General features: G+C 41.1%; 1 protein-coding gene across 3 annotated transcripts in view; it reads right to left on the bottom strand.

Moving 5' to 3' along the window:
* The window catches only part of EXTL3 (exostosin like glycosyltransferase 3), a 142,561-nt gene that overhangs the window by 66,830 nt on the left and 50,624 nt on the right, over positions 1-25,107 (bottom strand). The window contains exon 1 of one of the 3 annotated variants that reach the window (XM_045994918.1): positions 16,922-17,054. The exons of 1 other annotated variant lie outside the window; for it this stretch is intronic. The gene's annotated coding sequence lies outside the window, so the exon portion shown is untranslated. Of the gene's footprint in view, positions 1-16,388; positions 16,869-16,921; positions 17,055-25,107 lie in introns of those variants that run through there. One more of the 3 variants, XM_045994909.1, reaches the window with a different exon arrangement.

The raw sequence follows: 25,107 nt of genomic DNA, 5'->3' as shown, positions 1-25,107 counted from the left end.
TTCAGTATCAGAGGATTCAGAACTTAATCAACTGATTATTAGTTTAAGTAATTTATTTCTCACCTGCTGGATTAAATCTCCTTATAGAAAGAAACTATTTTACTTACCACTTTTGAAATCCCCTCTGCAAAACACTACAAAGTTCAGGTACCTGATCACTGCTCAATAAATGGATGATACTAGCTCTAAGTCGTAATTTACATATTCACTCTCCTTCAAGTTTAAGATTTACAGCTTAGATAGTCTTGGTTCAAGGAAAATAAAATATTGTAAAATAAGGGAATTTCACAGCCAAGAGGAGGCTTGAAGGCCACCTGGACTTGCTCAGGAGTCCACACATTTTCATAATTTAGGAATGTTGTTACATAATTTCCTCCTTAAAGTGATGTTGAAAACCCCTACCTACCTCCAGGGGATTCAATAACATACATGAAAAATATTTGTGTGACACAGCTAAAACTGTGGTGAAAAGAAAATTTATGCATGGAGAGCCTACATTAGAAAAGAGGGAAAGTCCCAAATCAATAACCTAGGCTCCTACTTCAAGAACCTAGAAAAAGAACAAAATAAACACAAAGCAGAAGAAAAGAAATAAAGAGCAAAAATCAATAAAAACCGAAAATGAATTATCAATAGAACAAAGAGGTCTGTCAAGAGTTTTGACAAACTTTCAAGACTGACAAAAAAAGGGGGGGGCACTTGGATGGCTCAGTTGGTTAAGCATCTGCCTTCAGCTCAGGTCATGATCCCAGGGTCCTGTTATCAAGTGCCACATTGGGCTCCCTGCTCAGTAGGGAGTCTGCTTTTCCCTCTGCCCCTCCCCTCTGCTCCTGCTCTCTCTCTCTCTCTCAAATAAAATCTTAAAAAAAAAAAAAAAAGACTAAGAAAGAAAAAAAAGACACAAATTACCAATGTCAAGAATGAAATAGGGAATATCACTGCAGCGCCTGTAGACATCAAAAATGTAGTAAGGGAAGAATGAAAAAACTCTACACACATAAATTTGACTTAGATGAAATGGAACAATTCCTTAAAAAACACAAACTACCACAATTTACCCAATATTAAATAATTAATTCTATAATTATTAAATAAATTAACTTTAAAATTTTAAAACTCCCCAAAGAGCAATCTCCAGCCCCAGATAACACAATCTCTACCACAGGGAACACTTTCTAGTTCATTTTATAAACCTAGCATTTCCCTAATACCAAAACCAGACAAAAACAGCACCAAAAAAAGAAAGCTACAGACAAATAGCTCTCATGAATATAGGCACAAAACTACTTAATAAAACATTAGTGAACAAAATTCATAATATATTAAAAAAACTAAATTGTGTTGCATTTAAGTAGGTAAGTATTATTTTCATATAGCTAATCTTACCCAGAATAATGAAATCCTCTCCATTTATTCACACCTACCTTGAGTTCTCCTATCAAAATGTTCTGTCATTCACACAACACAGTATCTCATACTAGTTAATTTTTATTTTATGTTTTTAAATCATCTGTTCTCTTGGTTCTTCACCCCAATAGCTTTTTCTCTCACTCTTTCATGACTTTTATTTTATTTTATTTATTTGACAGAGAGATACAGAGAGAGCACAAGTAGAGCAGCAAGCAGAGGGAGAGGAAGAAGCAGGCTCTCCACTGAGCTGGAAGCCCAATGCGGGGCTCAATCCCAGGACCCTGGGATCATGACCAGAGCCTAAGGCAGCTGCTTAACCGCCTGAACCACCAGGTGCACCCCTTTCACCACTTTTAAAGAGAGTGGTTCTTCTCCAGTTCCTCCTTTGTCCTCTTCTTTCAGTCTTCACTTACTAGACCTAACCAATTAGCTTTAATTAGCTCTCCTAACTGGATAACTGGATGACTCAAATTTAACTCTCTAAATTTGACCGCCTCCTGATATCTCTTTCACACGGTCAGCAACAGAGACATCCATACCTTAATGTTCCAATGCCAGTAAGAGTACATCTATGATTACAAGGAAGTTACAGGAGTTTCTTCTCCCAGCAAAGAGAAAGAAAAAAAAATTCTACTTGTACATAAAGATTTACCATGCAGATCATGGCTGATGCCCTACTTTCTACAATTTCCCTTCTCAAAAATTTTTGCTGGTAACTGCAAAGTAGAATTCTTCATCTGTTAGCCACTCACTCCAAGGCTTGAAACAAACTATGTTCCTGGAAAGCAGAAGTGGTAAATAACTCAATTCAAAAGTGCAAGAGGGGGGCGCCTGGGTGGCTCAGTGGGTTAAGCCGCTGCCTTCGGCTCAGGTCATGATCTCAGGGTCCTGGGATCGAGCCCCGCATCGGGCTTTCTGCTCGGCAGGGAGCCTGCTTCCCTCTCTCTCTCTCTCTGCCTACTTGTGATCTCTCTCTGTCAAATAAATAAATAAAATATTTTAAAAAAAAAAGTGCAAGAGGTAGGGCGCCTGGGTGGGTCAGTCAGTTAAGCATCCATCTCTTAATCACAGCTCAAGTCATGATCTCAGGGTCCTGGGAATCAGGCTCCACACTCAGCAGGGAGTCTGCTTGAGGACTGTCTCCCTCTGGCCCTCCCCCCTGCTCATGCTCTCTCTAAAATAAATATTTTTAAAAAACAAAACAACAACAACAAAAGAAATCAAAGTCCAAAAGGTGAGCTGAGAAGTTGGGGTTCAGTTCCAATTTAGAATTCTGCATGCATTTGTATTCCCCTCTCATCTTCTCACGCCTATAACACAATATACCAATGCCCTCTATTATTGCTTTTTCTTTGCAGTGGCCTTCTAACATTCCTTATCACAACTGCCAAACTATCAGCTGGAACATTACCTGTGATCAGGACTCGGCTTTCAAGAGTCTGATGATACAAAACCATCCTACCAACTACTGACTGGACTTTTCTTCTTTTAAAACCAAAACACTCTGATACTGAAACTCCCTGTCATGGACCTGGGATATCTCTGTTTATTCAGGTCTTCTTTTATGCCTTTCAATAAACTTGTATAATTTTCTTCATGCCAGAAAAAAATCAGCAAAACTAAACTAAAACACTCAATGGAAGATTAAAAAAAAGCAGAAGGGAGGAAAGAGGGCAATGGCGGGTTCCATTTGGGCTGCCATCATAGATCATATCTGAAAGGTATGAAGAGAGAATGGGGCAAGAAACAGAAAAACTCAACACTTTCCAGATTTTCTCACATGAGGAAACCAAAGCACAGAGGTTAGGTAATTTGCCTAAGATCACCCATACTAAATAAAACTTGGCTTCAGATCAAACTCTTAGACCTGCTTTGATGTGAGGGTTGATTTTAGAGTTGCCCACACTCTTAATCCGTTAACCATTATGATGAACTGCCTGTGATATTAACTCAAGGAACACACATAAGGAACATATGTATCACGCATAAATTATTTTAAAATTATCCATATTACTATTGCTTCACTGTAATTGTGGATAATAATTATAATCACAACATAGTAATACTACTTCAGAACCTAGAGCTAACACTACATTCATATTTAAAATATTTAACTGCTCTATCCCAGAAACTAATAATACACTGTATGATAACTAAATTGAATCTAAATAAAAATTGTTTTTAAAAAGGAAGAAAGTATGTATCTGCTTTAAAAAAAGAGAGACAGACAATAATATACTCAGAAGAAAATATCTTTGCCAGTGTACCTATGATTTACCTGTGCATTTGGTGAATGTAGTACTATTTTTTTTTTCATGTAAGACAAACTGGCCCATCAAGGAAGCAGAATTTCATTACAACCCAGGTGCAGGTTCTACAGATTTGTTTGTACGTTGTTGCTGTTACTGCCACAAGCCCTTCAAATTAGGTAAACATAGTTCTGTACAGGAAATCACTTCAGCAAGGTTGTTGAAAGCAATATTTCAGAGGCTTTGTTTTGTTTTTAAATACTAACAACCCAAAAGAACATCATTTCCTGATTTCCCACCAAACACAGGCATGACAAATAGCCTGTGACAACAAGGTAGTACCTAGTTCAAAAATCAGGAAGTATATTAATAATTACTAAAACAATTCTCCAATACTAGCACTACTGTTAAGAGTCTGACTACTCTCTTCTATTGTTCAAAATAACAAAAGGCACTTTCCAGAGAAGCTAACTATAGATAAAGCATGACTGGTAAGAACTGCATGTAGGCACTTCACAAGATAAAGGAGAGAGTGGCCATGTGTTGTGTTTTTCCTCTAGGATTATTTTTTAAGCTTTTATTTAAATTCCAGTTAACATATAGTGTAACATTAGTTTCATGTGTACAACATAGTGTTTCAACACTTGCATACAACACCCAGTATTCATCACACCAAGTGCACTCCTTAATCCCCATCACCTATTTCACCCATCCCCCCACCCACCTCCCCTCTGGGAACCATCAGTTTGTTCTCTACACTTAAGAATCTGTTTCTCAGTTTGCCTCTCTTTTTTCCCCCCTTTACTTGTTTTGTTTCTTAAATTCCATAAAAGTGAAATAATATGCATAGTATTTCTCTTTCTCTGACTTAGTTCACTTAGCACAATACTCTCTTGCTCCATTCATGTCACTACAAAATGGCAAGATTTCATTCTTTTTTATTGCTGAGCAATATTCCATTGTGTGTGTACACACACACATACCACATCTTCTTTATCCATTCATCAGTCGATGGACACTTGGCTGACACTTGGGTTTATAATTTGGCTATTACAGATAATGCTGCTATAAACACTGGCATGCATCTATCCCTTTGAATGAAGTGTTTTTGTATTCTTTTTTTTTTTAAAGATTTTATTTATTTATTTGACAGAGAGAGATACAAGTAGACAGAGAGGCAGGCAGAGAGAGTGAGAGGGAAGCAGGCTCCCTGCCGAGCAGAGAGCCCGACGCGGGACTCGATCCCAGGACCCTGAGATCATGACCTGAGCCGAAGGCAGCGGCTTAAACCACTGAGCCACCCAGGCGCCCCTGTTTTTGTATTCTTTGGGTAAATACCTAGTAGTGCAATTGCTGGGCTGTAGGGTAGTTCTATTTTTAATTTTTTTCAGGAACCTCCATACTGTTTTCCAGAGTGGCTGTACCAGCCTGCATTCCCACCAACACTACAAGAGGGTTCCTCTTTCTACGTCCTCGCCAACATCTGTGGTTTCTAGTGTTAATTTTAGCCATTCTGACAGGTGTGAGGTGATTATCTTATTGTAGTCTTGATTTGTATTTCCCTGATGATGAGTGATGTTGGGCATCCTTTCATGTGTGTTAGCCAACTGTATGTCTTCTTTGGAAAAATGTGAATTCATGTTTTCTGCCCATTTCTTAACTGGACTGATTTTTAAAGATTTTGGATACTAACCCTGTATTAGATATGTCAAATATCTTCTCCCATTCCACAGGTTGCCTTTTAGTTTTGCTGATTGTTTCTTTTGCTATGCAGAAGCTTTTTATTTTGATGTAGTCTCAATAGCTTATTTTTGCTTTTGTTTTCCTTGCCTCAGGAGACAGCTCTAAAAAAATGTTGCTACAGCTGTCAAAGAGGTTACAGCCTGTGTTCTCCTCTAGGATTTTTTATGATTTCAGGTCTCACATTTAGGTCTTTAACCCACTTTGAGGGTTTTTGTGTTTGGTGTAAGCCAGTGGTCCAGTTTCACTCTTTTGCATGTAGCTGTCCAGTTTTCCCAACACCATTTGTTCAAAGAGACTATTTTTTTTCCCACTGAATATTCTTTTCTACTCTGTTGAAGATTAATTCACCACATAGTTGTGGGTTCATTTCTGATTTTTCTATTCTGCTCTATTTCTATTCTATTCTGTTCCACTGATCTGTGTCTAGTTTGTGCCAGTACCATAGTGTTTTCTTCACTACAGCTTTGTAATATATATTGAAGTCCAGAATTGGGATGCCTCCAGCTTTGCTTTTCTTTTTCAAGGTTGCTTTGGCTATTCAGGGTCTTTTGTGATTCCATTCAAATTTTAGGATTATTTGTTCTAGCTCTGTGAAAAATGCTGATGGTATTCTGATAGCAATTGCATTAAATGTGCAGATTGCTTTGGGTAGAATAGATATTTAGCAATATTTGTTTTTCTAATCCATAAGCATGGACTATTTTCCCATTTCTTTGTGTCATCTTCAATTTCTTTTATCAGTGTTTCATAGTTTCCCGAGTATAGGTCTTTCACCTCTTTGATTAGGTTTATTCCTGGGTATCTTACTGGTTTTGATGCAACTGTATGTGGGACTGATTCCTTAATTTCTCTTTGTACTACTTCATTATTGGTGTATAGAAATGAAACACATTTCTGTATACTGATCTTGTATCCTGCGATTTTACTGAATGCATTATCAGTTCTAGCAGGTTTTTGGGACGTGTGTTTTTCACAATACAACAACCACAATAGCTTATTTACTGGACAAACTCAATTTGGATATAAAAGAAGGGAAACAGAAAGTTGTCACCAATTAAAAGCCAAAATGAGGTAAGAAAAACTGATTGTACTCTGATCTACTGAGTTGAGAGTCAAGATAAAGATCCAGAGAGCACCATCGGTAAGCCGCCCTTATTACAGAGCTTTTAGAAAGAGAAAAACAGGTATTCTTTGGGCTCAAGAGCAGATTTCTAAGGCCAAAGATGTTCCACAAATACCACTCACAGATAAATCAAGGTATTAACAAGTAAACAAAGATTCTTGATTAACCCAGGTCACCTGTTTAGTCTGTGATAAACCTGAAACCTGAAGTCTCAATACCTTGGTAAGTCTTCAATTTGAAAGTTATTCCATTTCCTATTATATATTTCCCTTACCACCAGTTTGATAACATCCCACAAACCAAAATCATATTGTCTCACCAGTCAGTTTTTAACTAAGGTTACAAACCAGATTCACGACTCACTCAAGAATTTCTTTCAAATGACAGGCCCAGGCTCAGCCTACATTAACTGAATCAGAACTTCAAAGCATGGGGCCCAGGCTCCTATACTTTGACAGAACTCCCAAGTGATTTTAACACAGGGTACTCAACTCTAACTCAAAACCACTGGACTAACAAAGAATTAATGACAACCTCCATTCTGATCAATGACATCTGACTCAATGTAAGGAAGGAAGACAACTAAGGAAGACAACACCACACCTTATTCATGTAAGAATTCTACAGACTACATCATATAACTTTGGAAGACATAGACAGTATGGGAGACTTTCATTTGTTATAAATTATATTTATTTATATTTATAGCATACTCTAGATAACATACTTTACACATATTATCTCATTTCATCCTCACATCAACCATGTGGGGTTGGGGATTGTTATTTATCCTTTACAGATAAAGAAGTGGGCATCATTGAGGTTAGGTAACTTGCTCAGGGCCATACAGAATGCAAGCTGAGGAGCCCAGGTACAAATCCAGGTCTATATGACCTATAGCCTACTTACTACTTACATGTTTACTCTTTGTTTACTCAACATTCATTTTGCCTTCATTCATTTAAAAATAAGCATGTACTAGTTTTATAAAGACAAATATTATCTTGCTGCAGTCGCTTTAAAGTACACCACACTAGATTTTTCAATAAATAATGTGACAATCAGCTTTTTGGAAAAAATAAAGTCAGATTTCTGCATAACAAACCAAATCCAAAAGTAAATCCCAATGGATTCTAGAGGTAATTGCAGTAAGTGAAACCATAAAAAGAACAAAAAGAAAACATGTAGTATCATCTCAAAGTTAAGTATAGCCACTTCTATAAGAAATCAAAGAAAAACAATCTGTAAACGTTCAACAGTTGTGACTACATACAAATCAAAGGCTTCTATGTATTTTTTAAAAGGTTTAGATTCAATAACAAGACTGGGAGAAGCATCTGCAACATGATTTCACTTTAAGAGAAGTTAAAGCAATACAACAGTGGTCAAAGGAAATAAACAGGAAATTACAACGCATACTTCATTTTATTTTGCTTCATTTAACTGCACTTCACATGTACTATGTTTTTACAAGCGGAAGGTTTGTTGCAACCTGAGTCGAGCAAGTCTATCTGCCATTCTTCCAACATTTGCTCACTTCATGTGTCTATGTCACATTTGGTAATTCTCAAAATTATTTCAAACATTTTCATCATTATTTTATTTGTTAAGGTGATCTGTGATCAGTTGATGTTACTACTGTAACTACTCTAGGGCACCACCAAACTGTGCCCAGCCAGAACAGCAAAATTAATAGACAAATGTGTGTGTGTTCTGACTCCTCCACCTACACTGTTCCCTTGTCTTTCCCTCTCCTCAGGCCTCCCTATCCCAACAGATACAACAATACTGAAAATACGCCAGTTAATAACCCTACGGTGGCCCATAAGTGTTCAAGTGATAGGGAGAGTCACACATCTTTCACTTTAAATCAAAACCCAGGAATGATGAGCTTAGTAAGGAAGGTGTACTGAAAGCCAAGGAAGGCATGCTGAAAGTCGAGACAGGCCAAAAGCAAGGTCACCTGTGCCAAACGACCAAGTTGTAAATGCAAAGGAAGAATTCTTTTTTCTAAAGATTTTTAAAATTTATTTATTTGACAGACTGAGGTCACAAGTAGGCAGAGAGGCAGACAGAGAGAGACGGAGAAGCAGGCTCCCTGCTGAGCAGAGAGCCCGATGCGGGGCTCGATCCCAGTACCCTGGGATCATGACCTGAGCCGAAGGCAGAGGCTTTAATCCACTGAGCCACTCAGGCACCCAGCAAAGGAAGAATTCTTAAAGGAAATTAAAAATCTTTACACAAATGATAAGAAAGCAAAATAGCCTTATTACTGATACAGATGGAGCAAGTGGTGTGGATGGAAGATCAAAGCAGCCATGTAACATTCTTTTAAACCAAAGCCTAATCCAGAGCAAGACCCTAACAGTCTTCAACCAAAGCCTAATCCAGAGCAAGTCCCTAACAGTCTACAATTCTGTGAAGGCTGAGAGAGGCAAGGAAGCTGCAGAAGAAGTCTGAAACTAGCAAAGGCTGGTTCTGGAGGTTTAGAGAAATAATCCATCCCTGTAACATCAAAGTGCAAGGTAAAATAGCAAGTGCTGCTGTAGAAGCTGCAGCAAGTTATCCAGAAGATCTAGCTCAGATAATTAATGAAGATGGCTAAGCTAAAACAACAGATTATTAACATAGATGAAATAGCAGTCTATTGAAATATGTCACCTAGGACTTCCATAACTAGAGAAGTCAATGCCTGCCTTCAAAGCTTCAAAGGACAGACTCTCTTGTTAGAAGCCAATGCAGCTAGGCTGAAGCCAGTGCTCAATGATCATTGTGAAAATCCTAGGGCCCTTAAGAATTGTGCTAGATTTACTCTGCCTGTACTCTATAACAGGAAAAAAGGCCTGGATGACAGCACATCTTTCTCCAACACAGTTTACTGAATATTCTAAGCACACTGTTGAGACCTACTGCTCTGAACAAAAGACTCCTTTCAAAATATTACTGCTCACTGACCACGTTACCTGGTCACTCATGACCAAGAGCCCTGATGGAGACAGTAAGATTCATGTCGTTTTCATGCCTGCTAACACAACTTCCATTCTGCAGCCCACAGATCAAGAAGTCATTTCAATTCTCAAGCCATATTATTCTTAAATAGTACATTTCATGAGGCTATAGCTACCAGAGATAGTGATTTCTCTGACAGATTCCAGGCAAAGTAAATTGAAAACCTTCAGGAAAGGATTCACCATTCTAGGTACCATGAAGAACACTTGTGATTCATGGGCAGAGGTCAAAATATCATCAAGAGCAAGTCTGAAAGAATCTAATTGCAATCTTCATGGAGGACTCTGGGGAGAGGGGTGGGTTTCAAGACTTCAGGGCTGGAAGTGATGGCAGATGTGGTGGAAACAGAGAACTAGAATTAGATGTGGAGCCTGAAGATGGGAGTGAACTGCAGCAACCTTGTGATGAAACGGCAATGGACGAGGAATTGCTTCTTACAGATGAGCAAAGAAAGTAGTTTCTTGAGATAGAAACTACTCCTAGTGAAGATCCTGTGAAGACTGTAGAAATGACAACAAATGGGTCAGAATATTACAGAAACTGAGATGATAACATCGTAGCAGGGTCTGAGAGGACTGACTCCAGTTTTGAAAGAAGTTCTACTGTGCATTAACTGCAAACAGATAGCATCACATGCTACAGAGAAACTGTTTGTGAAAGAAGAGTCAACTGATGTGGCAAACTTCACTGCTGTCTTATTTTAAGAAACTGCCACGACCACCCCAGCTTACAGGACCACCACCCTGATCCATCAGCAGCTGTCAGCACTGAGGCAAGACCCTTCACTAGCAAAAAGACTGACTTGCTGAAAACTCAGATGATAGCATATTTTAGCAATAAAGTATTTTTTAATTAAGGCATGTACATTTTTAGACATAATGCCATCATACACTATTTTAATCGACTATGCTGCAGTGTAAACATAACCTTTATATGCACAGGAAAACAAAAAAAAATTTCATCTGACTTGCTTTATTGTGGTATTCATTTTATTGCAGTGATCTGGAGCCAAACCTGCAATGTCTCTGAGGTGTGCCGGCACACAAAAAGAAGGGGCCCAAATAATAAATAGTTTTAAATGATTAATTATCCTGGCTATCCATAGAAATGTTCAGATAAACAAGATACAATGACATTTTCCACATACAAATAAACAAAGAGTTGTAAAATTAGAATATATGGTGCTAACCAGGATCAAGGATAACATCCCCACACTCTGTTGCTGGGAGTGAAAACTGGCAGTCCTTCCAGAACACAATTTGGCAGGAAATGATAAGTGCCCTGAAACTGTGCCTCCACTCTAACCCCACAATTCCACTTCACCAAAAATTATTACTAGGTAAAAATCACAAATGAGACAAAGGATTTAACTTCAAGAATATTCACACTACAGCATTACAAAGTATACCACTTAACAGTACTGTACATCCCTGCACTACACTGGCAGCTACACACTGTGGCAGGAACTCTTGCTTGTATTAGTAGGAAGGAAAACAGAAAAGTAATTTGCCACTTATAACTGAAGTCTTTAAAGTGTTTAGCAATTTCACTTTCTAGGAATATATTCCATGTGAATACAGCTTTCTTTTTAATAGCATACGGAAAAAGAAAAGTTTAAATTAAATGTTCAAAATGAGAAGCATGGTTAAGTATTAAGTATGATAAAATCCATGTCATTAAAATGATTATCAAGCTGTCAATAAACTTTTCAATCATTTTATATAAAATTGCAAAATGTTCACAATATAATGCAATGTGGAAAAATATAGATTCCACTATACTGAAGAGAGGGAGAAGAAAAACAAGTTTTCAAAAATAAGGTCTTCAGGGGCACCTGGGTGGCTCAGTGGGTTAAGCCTCTGCCTTCGGCTCAGGTCATGATCTCAGATCCCTGGGATCTAGCCCCACATCGGGCTCTCTGCTCAGTGGGGAGCCTGCTTCCCCCTCTCTCTCTGCCTGCCTCTCTGCCTACTTGTGATCTCTCTCTCTGTCAAATAAATAACTAAAATCTTAAATAAATAAATAAACAAATAAGGTCTTCAGCTGGATTTTGCTGAAGTGTCTTCCTGGAGCATGCAAGTTCCTGAGTATAAATAATTTCTCCAAGGTTTTCGTGTCTCGAGAAAACATGATTTTTATTTTACACTATGAATGAGACAGAGAACTGAGGTAGAAGTGTGCGAAGTCATACATAAATCAGCTTTACGACTCAGGCATCCAACTGCAAACTTCATGGGTGAATTCAAATTGAGACTCCACAGTTTTGCTGCCCCTCTCTCATTACCCCCTGATTCACTGGGTGCCCCTAACTTCACAATTTCTTGTCCTTCTGGACTCATATACTCCTTATCCTTTTTTAATTCATAAATTAAGGGACTGAACTAAATGACCTCAAAGACCCTTTTAGATTCTTGGACCCCCTGATTTACAACCAACTGGCACACAAAAAGCACATATATACCTATTTTACTGTGGGGTAAAATATTATCACATGTCAACTTAGGGCAGCAATGTTCTTCCCAAGACCTCCTTTGGTTTCACCTCCAAGATTTTAAGCATATGCTTTCTTTGAAGGACCCCTTAATTTTCCACTGAATCCATTAATAACAGGGTGCCCATCAATTACTTTCTAAGCCATAGTGCTTCTATATTTTACAGCTCCACTTCAGAGATAAAGACTTCACGCTGGGAAAAGTAAGTTAAGGCTGGAAAAAACTTCAGGATACAAAAAGATTTTATCAGTCTGGACTATCCAAGCAGATGAAATTTAATAGAGATAAAGGCAAAGTTCAACACTGTATCTTAAAACTACATGGAAATGACATGTTTAACAGTAGCATAGGCATAAACACAGAGCTGTGATTTCAGTTGACGAAAATTTCAGGAAGTCAAGAATATAGGACTGCTTAGGGAAAGACAGACCTTACCATCTTGTTTTTCTGCCTTTTGTTTTTTTTTTTAAACCTAGTGTCAAAATGGAAAGGAGTGAAGGTTACTCTCTGCTCTGTAAGGTGACACTGTATGTTGACTACTGAAAGCTGTGCTGAGTCCACTTTAAAAGGGACGACATTAACAAAGTAAATGGAGGGCAGAGGACTAAGAAGCTGATGAAGGGATTTGAAACTGTCAAATAAACATCTGAAGGAAATGGGAATATTTAGCCTGTGCAATATAAGAGCTAGGAAAAGGAGAGCAGTAACTACAGAAGCCCTCAAAGTGGAGCAAAAGAATGAAGTCAGTAGGTAGAGACTTTAGCAAAATGGACAGTATATTATGAAAGGGAGATTACCACCGTTAGAAATGCAAGCTCTGTATCACTGAATCCTCTAATTTTCTTTCCTCAAGAAAAGCCAGAAATTTTTATCTGAAATCTCCCCATTTCTAAAAGTCCACTCCTAATTTAAGTTTTTGCATAATCTGGGCAGCCAAATGATATGTATGCAGGCCTCTTTTGACAAGGCACACCAGTTTGCAATTTGTGTCTTGGGAAAACATGATGGCTACCTTCCAACATCTGAAAAACTGTCACAAAGAAGAGGCAGAGACATGTTTTACACTGCCCTAAAAGGTGACAATTACAGAGAGGCCAACTGCATGTCAACAAGGGAAAAGAAAACTAGTCTACAAATTCCAATGAGACATATTCAAATGGAGACAGGTCAATAAGTAGTATTGGCCAGGTCAAGAACTCTGCACTTACTACCACTGGCCTTGGTCAAATAACTAAACCTCCCCACATCTCAGTTTTCTTTCTTACCTTCCCTTCCCCTCAAAAGAAAAAACAGTATTAACATTTAGCCATCTATCTCTCAGAGTTACTGTAAAAATCAAAACCCATGTAACAAAAAAAGAAATATATGAAAGTACTGTATGATGCCAAAGAACAATAGTAATTATGACATTATCATAACCTGCCATCATAAGGTATTTATGTATTTCTTTTATTATACAAGCTAAGGGTATACTCCCAATCTAATTCATTTCCTGCCACAGAATATTAAACACTTGTTGAAAAAATGTTTAAAGTGTTTTAAAAATGCTAAATGTTGAGAGAACAAGGTTAAAATGATAACAATACAAGAAGATAGGATAACAGAGAAAACAGTCACCAAAGCAAACATCCAGTATGTTAATCATTAACATCACTGACTAGTCTAAAAGGAACTGCACACAACTGGAGGAACACACAAAAGTAAGGACACATGTATGAGGGGCTGATGCACTAGGGCAGACAGTGGTAAACTACAGCCAGCTGTCTCTTTTGTAAATAAAGTTACACTGGAACACAGCCTTGCTCATTCAGTTATGGATTACATGTTACTGTATATATTTATTGTATATACGTATTATGTATATGCTACAGCAGCAGAGCTGAAGAGCTGCAAAACCTAAAATCGTTATTTGGTCCTTTAAAGAAAAAATTTACCTACTTTGCTGTAAAAGTACTCTTGGGTTGCAAACCACACAGGTGGCTAAATGATGACATAGCTCATCTTCCTATGGCTCCATCCCTAGGATTTTACTGGGTCGTTTCGATGCATGTGAGCAAAATCCCAAACTAAACATTACAGCCTGAATATAGGGGAGGTAAATGTGCGCTATATGGAGACTCCATATTCCTCTACACACTCATGATTCATATTCTTTGCCTCATTCTGAACTTATCACATGCAAAGTCGCTCAAATCTCTACCAATGGTAGATTGAGACAGATCTTCATTTTCCTAATACCTGACTCTACCTCTATTTCCAGCAATATTTCCAACCTTCCTCCAGGGCATTACTTGCCAGTCTCACCCAAGATAGGGAACACACACACACAGCCCTGCCACCATTCTCTCCTGCATCATGACTTTTGGCTCAACAGATAGCCTAGTGCCCAGAGGGAGAGGGCAAGTCCTTATCTAATCCCCACATTCTTCTTACAACTTCCACTGTGTCCTATAAGTCCACTACTCAGGCTTACTCCATGCCTCATTTCTCTCTAAGCTGCTCATTTAAAGTCTTTTTACTCATAGGTTAAAACTCCCAGACCTAATCATTAAGAGGTTCCAAACACATGCCAAACATTTAATGCCAGTTTTCTTCCCCTAGAAAATGGAGAGAAATATGAAGGAATGAAGACACACTCCTGGGGCGCCTGGGTGGCTCAGTGGGTTAAAGCCTCTGCCTTCAGCTCAGGTCATGATCCCAGGGTCCTGGGATCGAGCCCCACATCAGGCTCCATGCTCAGCAGGGAGCCTGCTTCCCCCTCTCTCTCTGCCTGCCTCTCTGCCTACTCGTCATCTCTGTCAAATAAATTAATTAAAAAAAAAAAAAAAAAAGACACACTCCTGACAATCATTTGGTTAACAGGCATGCCCAAGACCATTGACCACATCTTCAGGTATTAAATAAATATTTCAAGATTCCAACCATCCACAATTCTAATTCTCCTCCAGAAAGCATTTAAGTGAGTTTCCCACATACTTATGAGTACTTACAATTCCTCAGCCTCCCCCAGAGGTGGAAGATCAGGAAATTCCTACAGGATAAGGTATTTTTAACTCCCCAAATAACAGTTTTAGATGAGGAAATATTTAACTCCCCCTGCTAATAAGTTGTTGAGAATGTTTAGCTTCACTCAAGACTATCAAGACCCCACAGGTTACTATCCTAGGCACTCCAGATATACCCTATGATAACTGGATAGAGCGCAAGACTAATCTTGAGCTAAACAGGGTAAAATGCTGATAGTCTCCATGATCACAACACACAAAGATCTTTTAAAAACAAGGAAACATGAGGAGCCCAGCCTTCAAAACTGAAGCTACCTAAGTTAGAGCGAAAACAGGACAAAGTGAGAAGAACTGCTAAAGACACCTCTTAAGTAAATGACATAATGGGGGGAAAAAAGGACATACGCTGTTCTGGATTTCCTCCTCTTCCTCCACTGGAGTTGAACTAAGAGGACTTGTCAAAGCCCTTAAGAATTTTTAAAAGGAAAGAAAAGTCCAGACCAACAAATTCAAGTCTTTTGAGAGCTACAGATAACAAAGAGGAACTGAACCACTGGCTCAAAGTGGAGAAGAGATATACACACTATCTGCTGTCTGGCAGCCCTGCGGGATCTTCAAAGGGCTCGGGATTCGTCCTGTCCCCTGCAGCGCGCGGGTCGGGTCACCGGCTAAGATTTCAGTAGTGTGGACATGCACTCCGCAGTCCCTCTCCTGCCCAGGCAGCGCTAGGCCCATCGCTACAGAGCTGGGCCTGGGTGCAAGAGTCCCAGATGCAGAGAACAGCGGCCCCTGGACCCTCGGACAGGAAGTGGCTATTCTGACTGCGGGCTTATGATCAAAGGAGGTGAACCCCTGAAAAGAACCAAAGCAGGAGCGGCTGCAGGCGACTGTGTGTGAACGCGGCGCAACGCAGATGGTGGGAGTGTGTGCACGGGGAACAAGGGAGGGGGGCAGACACGGACTGCCCCTTCGTCCACAGAAGATGCTCTTACCCAAGCAGCTGGACAAACACAAGGGGCAAAGGAAGGATGGAGGGCTTAGGCAGAAGACGCTGCACAGCTGAAGACGAGCTTCCAGAAAAAGGGGTGGAGGTGGGTACGCGGCAACCCCAACGGGCTACAAGGCACGCCGGGGAGGGGGGAGGGTCGTGTTGAGAGCCCCCGGAGCCCGGTTACCCGTCCTCGCTGGTGGTTAAGGCCCTGGAGGTCCTCCCCCCAGACCCTCGAGAAGGCTGGGAAGGCCTACTCCGAGGCTGCACGCCCCCGCCGCGCAGGGCGGCAGCCTCCCCGCGGCTCCCGCGGCCCCGGCGCTGCCGGACCCGGTCCCTAGCGCTCGGGGCCAGCCCCCCGATCCCTACCACGAGCGCTTCCGGGCCGCCACCCCCGGCTGCTCCGAGCTCCAGCTGCCGCCGCCGCCGCCGCCGCCAGGAGTCCGACCGGCTTCCAGTTCACGGACGAGCCGCTGCCGCCTGCGCGAAACTCGGGTACCCCAAAGCCGCTCTCGCCGCCTGCTGTCCGCCTTCCAGGCCGCGCCGGATCCTCCGCTCCCCCTGCCGGCGGGCAGCCATTTCCGACAAGCGACTGCGGAACTTGCCGAAGTGCGCCGGGCCGGAAATGGCCGAACCTGGGCGCTCGGGAGCCCGGGAGGCGGGGGGCTTTCGCCACTTTCCGGACTGCGCCCGAAGGGCCGCCGAGGCCTCGGGCTCCGCCGCCGGGCTCGCCTGAGTCCAGGAGCAGCGGCGGCGGTGGCGCCGGGGATTGTGGGAAACGCGCGGCGAAAGCGAGGGCGAGGGCGGCCAGCCCCGCGAGCGGGAAGGACGGACGCGGCGGGCTCCGCTGGGCCTTCAGACTGGCGCCCTACAGATGCCCCTCGCCCTTTAGAAGAACCTACCTAGGGAGTGCGGGGAGAATGCCTCCGACAGCTCTGGAACGGGTTCCGACTCCGAGAAGCTCAGCCGCTTCGAACGGGCCCAGTGAAATCCAAGTCCAAAAATAAACCCAAACCGGTAGAAAAGGCCTTCCTAAAAGAAGGAACCGTCCCCCGCAATGGTCTGGAGTTTTGAAACACTTTGAATGTAACAACAAAGAAAAGGCCCGGCAGCTTGGATACTTAACAAAACAAACAACAACAAAAACCCCCGGGGCTTTACAAAAACAATAGCTTAATCCAATCCTGTAGCAAGATCAGCCAAAACTAGGAAGAAAAAGAAATACCGTTTGGAATAATGAAGAGCCAAGCCCTGTGAACCTGCAAGGGCCCCTATCCTACAGTCCTAAGAGACACTCACACCTGCAAAGTAAGCACAAGACTTTTCAGCGAACTGAAACAATGGAGGTGGGCGAAGGAACTCTACCAGTCCGAAAAGACACACCTGATCATTATTGTTAACTCAAGGAGTTTAAACATTATTTAAAATCTATAAATGGACTCAATATTTTCTTAACATGTTTTTAATCCCCCAAATGGGCAGGGCTTCTACTCCAAGGTTTCCTGAGCAGGGAACCCAGAACACACAGAACACACCAGAACCGAGAACAGCTGGGGAGGGCCAGCGGCCGGCTCCTATCCCTGTGCGTGGGTGGTCTGGCACTCTAGCCGAGCTGCACCCCCAGAGACAGCTCCACAGCTGCCATATCCCACCCATACACCCTTCCCGGTGGAGCCCGGCCCACGCTCTAGCTAGGAGGCCGAGAAAACACTGAAGATTGATTCGTTTCCCCCAAGGGACAGTTTGAGCTGAGGATTCCACCCCAAAACAAAACTTTAAGAAACCTAGCAAACTGTTTTCCAGAACACACCCTTCATTCCCCCTTCTGATCCTCCTTTTTCTTCTTTCCTGACACCTCCTTACTCACCCCTATTTCCCTTTCTCCTCCTACCTCACCATTTTCCTCACCTTTATTACTTTATGCTAATAGTTTATCACTATGAACAAATATTCAAAGTCCTATCACTATCATGTATGTACAACAACCTTTCTAACTTGTAACCAGTGTGTTCAGGAAAGGGGGGGGAAGCAAATTTTTAAAAATCAGAAGCATTCCAGGAAATGAAAATGAGGAAGACTTGCCCAAATAACCCTGAATAATCTAAGGTTGTCTTTTTTTCCTTTCTCTCTCTTTTTTTTTAAACAGCTCATCTTCTTGGCTCTCCTCCAGAGCTCTGTGGCAGCAGGCAGAAGTCTGGCAGTGTGGGAGGAGACACACAGAAGCCCAGAAGCCATGGTAAGTATTAACAAGTATTAGTTCATCTCCACACTGACAAGAGAGGGCCTGCAGATAGCTACTACCTAGAGGACTCAGCCTAAATGTCTCCTTGCATATCCAAGTGACTTACCACATGGTTGTCCCTATGGTTGGTTTTCTTGACACTGAAGATAGATAAGCTTTAAGAAGAAAAAGGACACCCAACCGAAATTTGGTGTCTCAACTTCAGTAGAGCTCTGGGTGCTAACCATCCTCTTCCTTTGGATCTTTTGAGCCTGGCTTCTCTCTCTCGCTTTTTCTTCTTCCTCTCAAACAGTTCCATATTCAGTTCCTCCCTCTGGCTCCTGTTCCTTCTCCTGTCTCCTAACAGACGTTGTTCCCTGAAAAGTAATGACGGGCCACTTTCTGATTCCTCTCCACAGTCTCTTCGTTGCCAATGTCAACAGCTCCCTTGCATCACATGCATGCTCCTCTAAGCAGATTCCTGTCTTTGAGTCCCTATCTTGGAGCTGCACTCCAGACAGAAGCACACCATCATTATCACCCTATCAATACATGTTTTATGAATACTTAATTGCCAAGCAATAAGCTAAACCCTTTGTAGGCACTGTCTCATTTTAACCCTTACAGGGAGCTATCAGTGGGGAACAGAGACTTAAAGAAGCCAAATAAGTACAGTGCCCAAGATCACAGAGTGTGGGGCAAATTACAACGGCAACTCCAAGTCCTCTGAACTCCAAAGCCGGTATTCTTGATGAGAACAATATGACTATTTCGCCAGGACTTTAAACTTACTATATCCCACACTTAACTTATCTTCACCCCCTCCCCCTTTGCTCTCCTCAAATGTCCCTGTTTATAATGGTGTCACCATTATCTTTCCTAACACAGAAACTCAAAACCTGGCACCATCTTCATTTTTCTCTTCACCCTCACATTAAATCAATTTCTAAGACCTAACAATTTCATGTATAGGATCTGTACCACCTCTTCTCTGCAGTCCCACACTTAGTTCCCTGATCCAAGTCCTCATTATTCCTCTCTTGGGCTGTTGCCTTAACTCTGCAGTTTCTGGCTTCGAAAATACAATCACGTTCATAGTAACTGTCCTCAGGAAAGAAAGCCAAGACAGTAGGATATGCAATGAAACTAGTTTACTGATCTCTCCATATTGTGACCTTTTACAACATTTATTGTCTCTACTTTGCATTTTGGAACTCAATCAAGTAGTTTTACTTTGATATTTAACTGTCATATATGCAGATCTTTATACGCTTCAAGGAACCCAGTGTGCCTTTGGTACCAAAGCGGGAGCCTGTGGGTCTTCTCTCTAGAGCACAGTCATAGGGACTCTGCAGTGCCCAGTCTGCCTCTTTTCATTCCAGATTTTAAATTCCTGGAGAAGAGACATGATTGTCCTTCTTGGGTCTTGTGCTGACCCCTTGATCAATCAACTTTGGCTAAGCAGCAGGTCAGCCTTGTCTAAATACAGCAGTGAGAGCCTCTCCTATAAATACGGCATGTTCCCAGTAAAGGAAAAGGCATGCACCATTGTTTATTTGTTTATTCATTCATTCTATCAACAAATAGTTGAGCATTCTCTCCAAATATATGCAGGGTTTTTTGCACGTACGCAAAATGTTTAAAACATAACCCTTCCCTCACATCATGAAACTCATAACACAAAAAGATAAGAAATCACCAGATAAAAAGCATAACAATATTCACCTGTAACAGACCCTCAATTCAATTATATATGATGGAAAATAATTTAGCACACCCTGCATGAGCCTGTGGTGGTAAAAGTAATCAGGAGTAATGTGTGCACAGTCAACAAAACAAATTCACAACAGCACCACGAGGAATAGACAGACACAGAAAACAACCTCATGTCCATCAGGGATAGACTAGATCAACAAAGTGTAGTGTATTCACCCAAATGAATACTTTACAGCAATGAGAATGCCCTACAAATATATACAACAATACTGGGGAAGCTCGCAAACAACGTTAAGCAAAAGAAGCCAGACAGGAGGAAAGTACCTGGGCTGTGATTCCATTTATGCAGAGTAACACAGGCAAAACTAATCTAATCTACCCCAAGGAGCAGTGACCAGAAGAGAGCAAAAGGAGCTACGTGTGTGCTGGCCATGCTCTGTTTCTTGAGCTGCATGCTGCTTACACCTGTTATCAGTTTGTCAAAATTCATCAAGTTGTACACTTATGTTAGTGTCCTTTTCTATATGTATATTATCCTTCAATAAAAAGATTTTTCATGTAAGTAATTCAGCCCACAACACGGAGCCTTTAAGCACTCTGGAACTTTGTCACTATGAATATCCCAGCGTTGCCAATACTGCCACCCCACCCCCACCATCACACCACCTCCTTAGAGACCCTTTGGAACTAGCCACCATTCTTATCTCAAGGCTTCATCCCTTCTAGCCCCAGCTGATCAAGCTTCTCATCTGGAAACTTGGGAGCAGGAGTCAGGTGATAAGAGTGCCTCATCTAATAAATTGTATGGATTTGGAGGAAAGGATTTCTGGACATGGGCACAGTGATAAGCCAAGAACGCTGATCGGCAGAAAATAGAGCCAACACACAGAGGAAAGCAAACAGGCCTGTGGGAGATGGAAAAGCCTCAGAGGTTGCGCACTCTCCAGCTCTCGTCGCATATATCCCAGCTGTCACTGGGTATCCTTGGGATTGCTCACGTAGCCTTCCTATTGAAAAACAGAAAGAAAGAAAGAGAGAGAAAAGGAAAGAAAGGAAGGAAAAGAAAAGAAAGAGAAAAAGAAAGGCCTTACTTATTTAAGCTAGTGCAAATACGTTTCTGTTTGTGGAATGTATTATCTCATTCAGTCCTAACACTACATAGTAAGTACCGTCATGAGTCACGATTCCCATTTCACAACTGAGAAAACTGAAGCCCAGAGAGGTTATGTAACTCGCCCAAATCACACAGCTGGTCAGTGGTAGTGCCAGGATCTGGACCCAAGTACTCTGACTCCAGAGGCTGAAATCTTAACAACCATATTACACCGCATTGCAAGAGAAATACTGAATTGTATGTTGCATTAATGGATTGAACAGAAGCATCCAATTCTGTTAAATGAGTTCAAATGGTACAAAAGATTGAAAGATTGGCTACTTAAGAAGTTGGTATTTATTTCTTTCACAAGGTAATTATACTTTGAGTCATAGATGTTAGAGAAATAGAAAATGCATGGAGTGTGACAGATTATACTAATGAGACTGTGTTGTTACATCAGGAAATTTATTTTATAGATTTCAGGAAAGAACTCCTTTAGAAGATCCTCGCTGATGACCTGTTTTTCCCAAAATGTTAATATCTAGGAGAAGGGGGCTTTACTCCTACAGAAAGAAATTGATAAAAAGTTAATTTCAAGCCGTAGAGGGAGAGAGGCGCCGGTGGTCACTTTCCATGATGATGGCTGCCAGACCCACAATCCACTCAGCAAGGCTTCCAGATCAATCACCAGCAAGTCACTGGTGACCCCCAGCAACCTTCAAAAGGTATGATTCAGGAATTATCGGTGAGTTTAAGTCAGATAAGAACTTGTTCTATCTGTACTGTAGTGCTTTGATTTTAAAGGAAAGTGCTGACAGCCACTATTCAAGATCTTTTCTATATATAAATGATTGAGCAGTTCTGTGGCTTATAATTAGAACAATGCATGACAATTCCTAGATTAGAGTTCCAAGGTTACTCTTTTCTTTGGTCCATCAATGCCAAAAAGACGAAAGGTCATCTTCTGAGGCTCCATGGATGGCATTCACTAGCCTGCTAAGTGGCTCACTCTGAAAGTTCTGGCTTTGATGTTATCTTTTAAAAGAGGCTCTTTTTTATCTGGCAAAACCTGAATAGTTTGGATGGTTTGCAAATAATTTGTAGTAAGAACAGTGAGTTAACATCACCTCTAAAACAGAGCACACATTACTGGATTACACATTACAAAAAAGGATCTGTTGGGGCACTTGCGTGGCTCAGTCAGTTAAGTGTCTGCCTTTGGCTCCAGGCATGATCCTGGGGTCCTGGAATTGAGCCCCATGTCTGGCTCCCTGCTTCCCTGCTCCACAGGGAGCCTGATTCTCCCTCTCCGCCCCACCCCCCATTCATGCTCTCTCTCTCTTTCCAATAAATAAATAAAATCTTTAAAAAAAAAAAAGGATTTGTTAACTCCTTGCCTCATGTCATAGTACTCACTACCTTGTATGTGGCTGTGAAAAAGAAATTTTGTACTGGTTTCACATTCATTAGGATGCTTAGCCTGGTTCAAACCGGTGATCTACAAAAGACGCATAATCTGTAATGACCAGTTAACGTTTCAAAAATTAGCTTTCATCCCTAAAAATACAGTGTATCTGCCTGTAAGGTCCCTTCTTCCTTCAAGTGCTGTCTCCTCTGTGACTTCTTATTCTCTCCCTACCATGTCAGCATAGCATTGCAGGGGCAGTCATGTTTGATGACCAGTAGGTATCAAAATGCCATCAAAATTTCCTGAGCTTGTTTCTGAAAGTTCCAAGTAATGATACATATGTTCCCCACCGCAAAAATACAGGTTCCTAACATTTACTCTAAATTATGCTAGTGAGTGCAAAAATGTGCTCAGTTAGACACAGCATGCCTCAACATAGCATGTCTGAGTGTTTGCAGAATTTAGCATAATGAGAGCTATAACCAGAAAAAAAGAACAATTAGGGAGAGCATTGACAGCTGAGTTCCAGTGTCACACTATGTGCAGCTCTATGACTTCAGGAATGTCCTTACACCAAAAAAGCTACCCATAGATTCAAAAAATCAAACGCTCGCTATGCTTTCACTTAAAAATACCTCAAGTAAACAAAGCATTCCGACTGAAAATTGGCAAAATGTCAAAGAAGTACTTACAGTACATCAATTAATTTCTTAGTTAACCAATTTGGTTATAAAATCATAAATTAAGGGGCGCCTGGGTGGCTCAGTGGGTTAAGCCTCTGCCTTCAGCTCAGGTCATGATCTCAGGGTCCTGGGTTGGAGCCCTGCATCGGGCTCTCTGCTCAGCGGGGAGCCTGCTTCCCCTACCCTCTCTGCCTTCTTGTGATCTCTTTCTCTCTCTCTGTCAAATAAATAAAATCTTAAAAAAAAAAAAAAGTGAAACCAAATGAAAATGTGACATTTCTACAAATCCATCAATTCTGGAGGCCACAATCAACAATCCAAAGCTTACCTCTAATGGATAGTGTCAGATATGTCATCTCTTTTAAGTAATCTCTACACCCAACATGGGCTTGAACCTACAACCTCCAAATCAAGAGTCTCGTGCTGTGCCAACTGAGCCAGTCAGCGCCCCCAGATAGTTCATCTTCTGTAATAAGGGACACAAATAATAACATTATTATTGTTATTATTTAACATTATAAAGAAATGCACACCTATAAAATGAAGAGGTGATTATTTAGAAAAAAGGGTAAAAGATAAATGATGCAAGTAATCCAAAAATATATTAATTATATGTAAAATATACTAAATATGAAAATACTTTAAAAGTTCAGACAGCACCATGCATTTCTATTACTTTTATGTACATTTAAATATGCTGCAATGATGTTCACTTTTTATATATTTCCTCTTTAATTAGCCTAAATAATAAAAATCTAGGGCGCCTGGGTGGCTCAGTGGATTAAGCCGCTGCCTTCGGCTCAGGTCGTGATCTCAGGGTCCTGGGATCGAGCCCCGCATCGGGCTCTCTGCTCCGCAGGTGAGCCTGCTTCCTCCTCTCTCTCTGCCTGCCTCTCTGCCTACTTGTGATCTCCCTCTCTGTCAAATAAATAAATAAAATCTTTAAAAAAAAAAAAATCTAAATATCAGTAGGAACACAAATTAATAGCAAAAAACACAGAAACTGGTAAGTATTTGTCAGTTCTGTGGCTTCCAGCCTACGAGCATAATTTTATAAAATTGCTATCTTTATATATCAGCCATTTCAACAACCTCTTTTTGCTTTGTTGTGTTCATTCTCATCTCTAAAGGTACTAGAACATTCCATATCTGTTCTCAGTGGTCCCTGAATGACAGTCTGTGGACCAAGATTAGATAAAATTTTTGTCAGTCCACAGTTCAATGAGAAAAGCAAAGGCAAATTATTGAGCTTTTAATAAAGCTAAATTTACTCAATTTAAAGATTGTCCTTTATTTTGAGATTATGTCCCTTCCCGTTTCTTTTTTTTTTTTTTAATATTTTATTTATTTATTTGACAGAGAGAGAGGTCACAAGCAGGCAGAGAGGCAGGCAGAGAGAGAGAGAGAAACAGGCTCCCCACTGAGCAGAGAGCCCAATGCGGGGCTGGATCCCAGGACCCTGAGATCATGACCTGAGCCGAAGGTAGAGGCTTAAATCAATGAGCCACCCAGGCACCCCTCCCTTCCTGTTTCTTATGTTAAAATTCCTCTTTAGAGAATAAAAGTGATGGCAAATGGCAGCTTTTTAAAAATCTTCCCTACATGACAAAATCCTGAGACATACTTATTTTGGTGCCCCCCCACCACTAATTATTTGTTATTTTACCAGTTCTAATATTAAACCAGAAGTCGGCTAACTATCTAACTCTACCCTCTTTGTGGCATTTTAAGGTATCAGCGCCCCGCCCCCCCCCCCCCACACGTTTTTGGAAAGACTTCTGTGGTAACCAGCCTCCAAAACATCCCCAGCAATCTCTAGCCCTAGTATTCACAGCCTCATGTAGTCCCCGTCCACACTGTACCACAGATGACCTTTGACCAACAGAACACTGCGGAAATGATGGTATGTCACTCCTGAGATTAAGTTATAGAAGGTATTTCAGCTTTCACTGTGGTGGGTTTCT

Source organism: Meles meles, chromosome 2, assembly GCF_922984935.1.
Source record: "Meles meles chromosome 2, mMelMel3.1 paternal haplotype, whole genome shotgun sequence".
NCBI classification, from domain to species: domain Eukaryota; kingdom Metazoa; phylum Chordata; class Mammalia; order Carnivora; family Mustelidae; genus Meles; species Meles meles.
The sequence above is the reverse complement of the archived record's forward strand: the minus strand, read 5'-3'. Positions and strand labels throughout refer to the sequence as shown.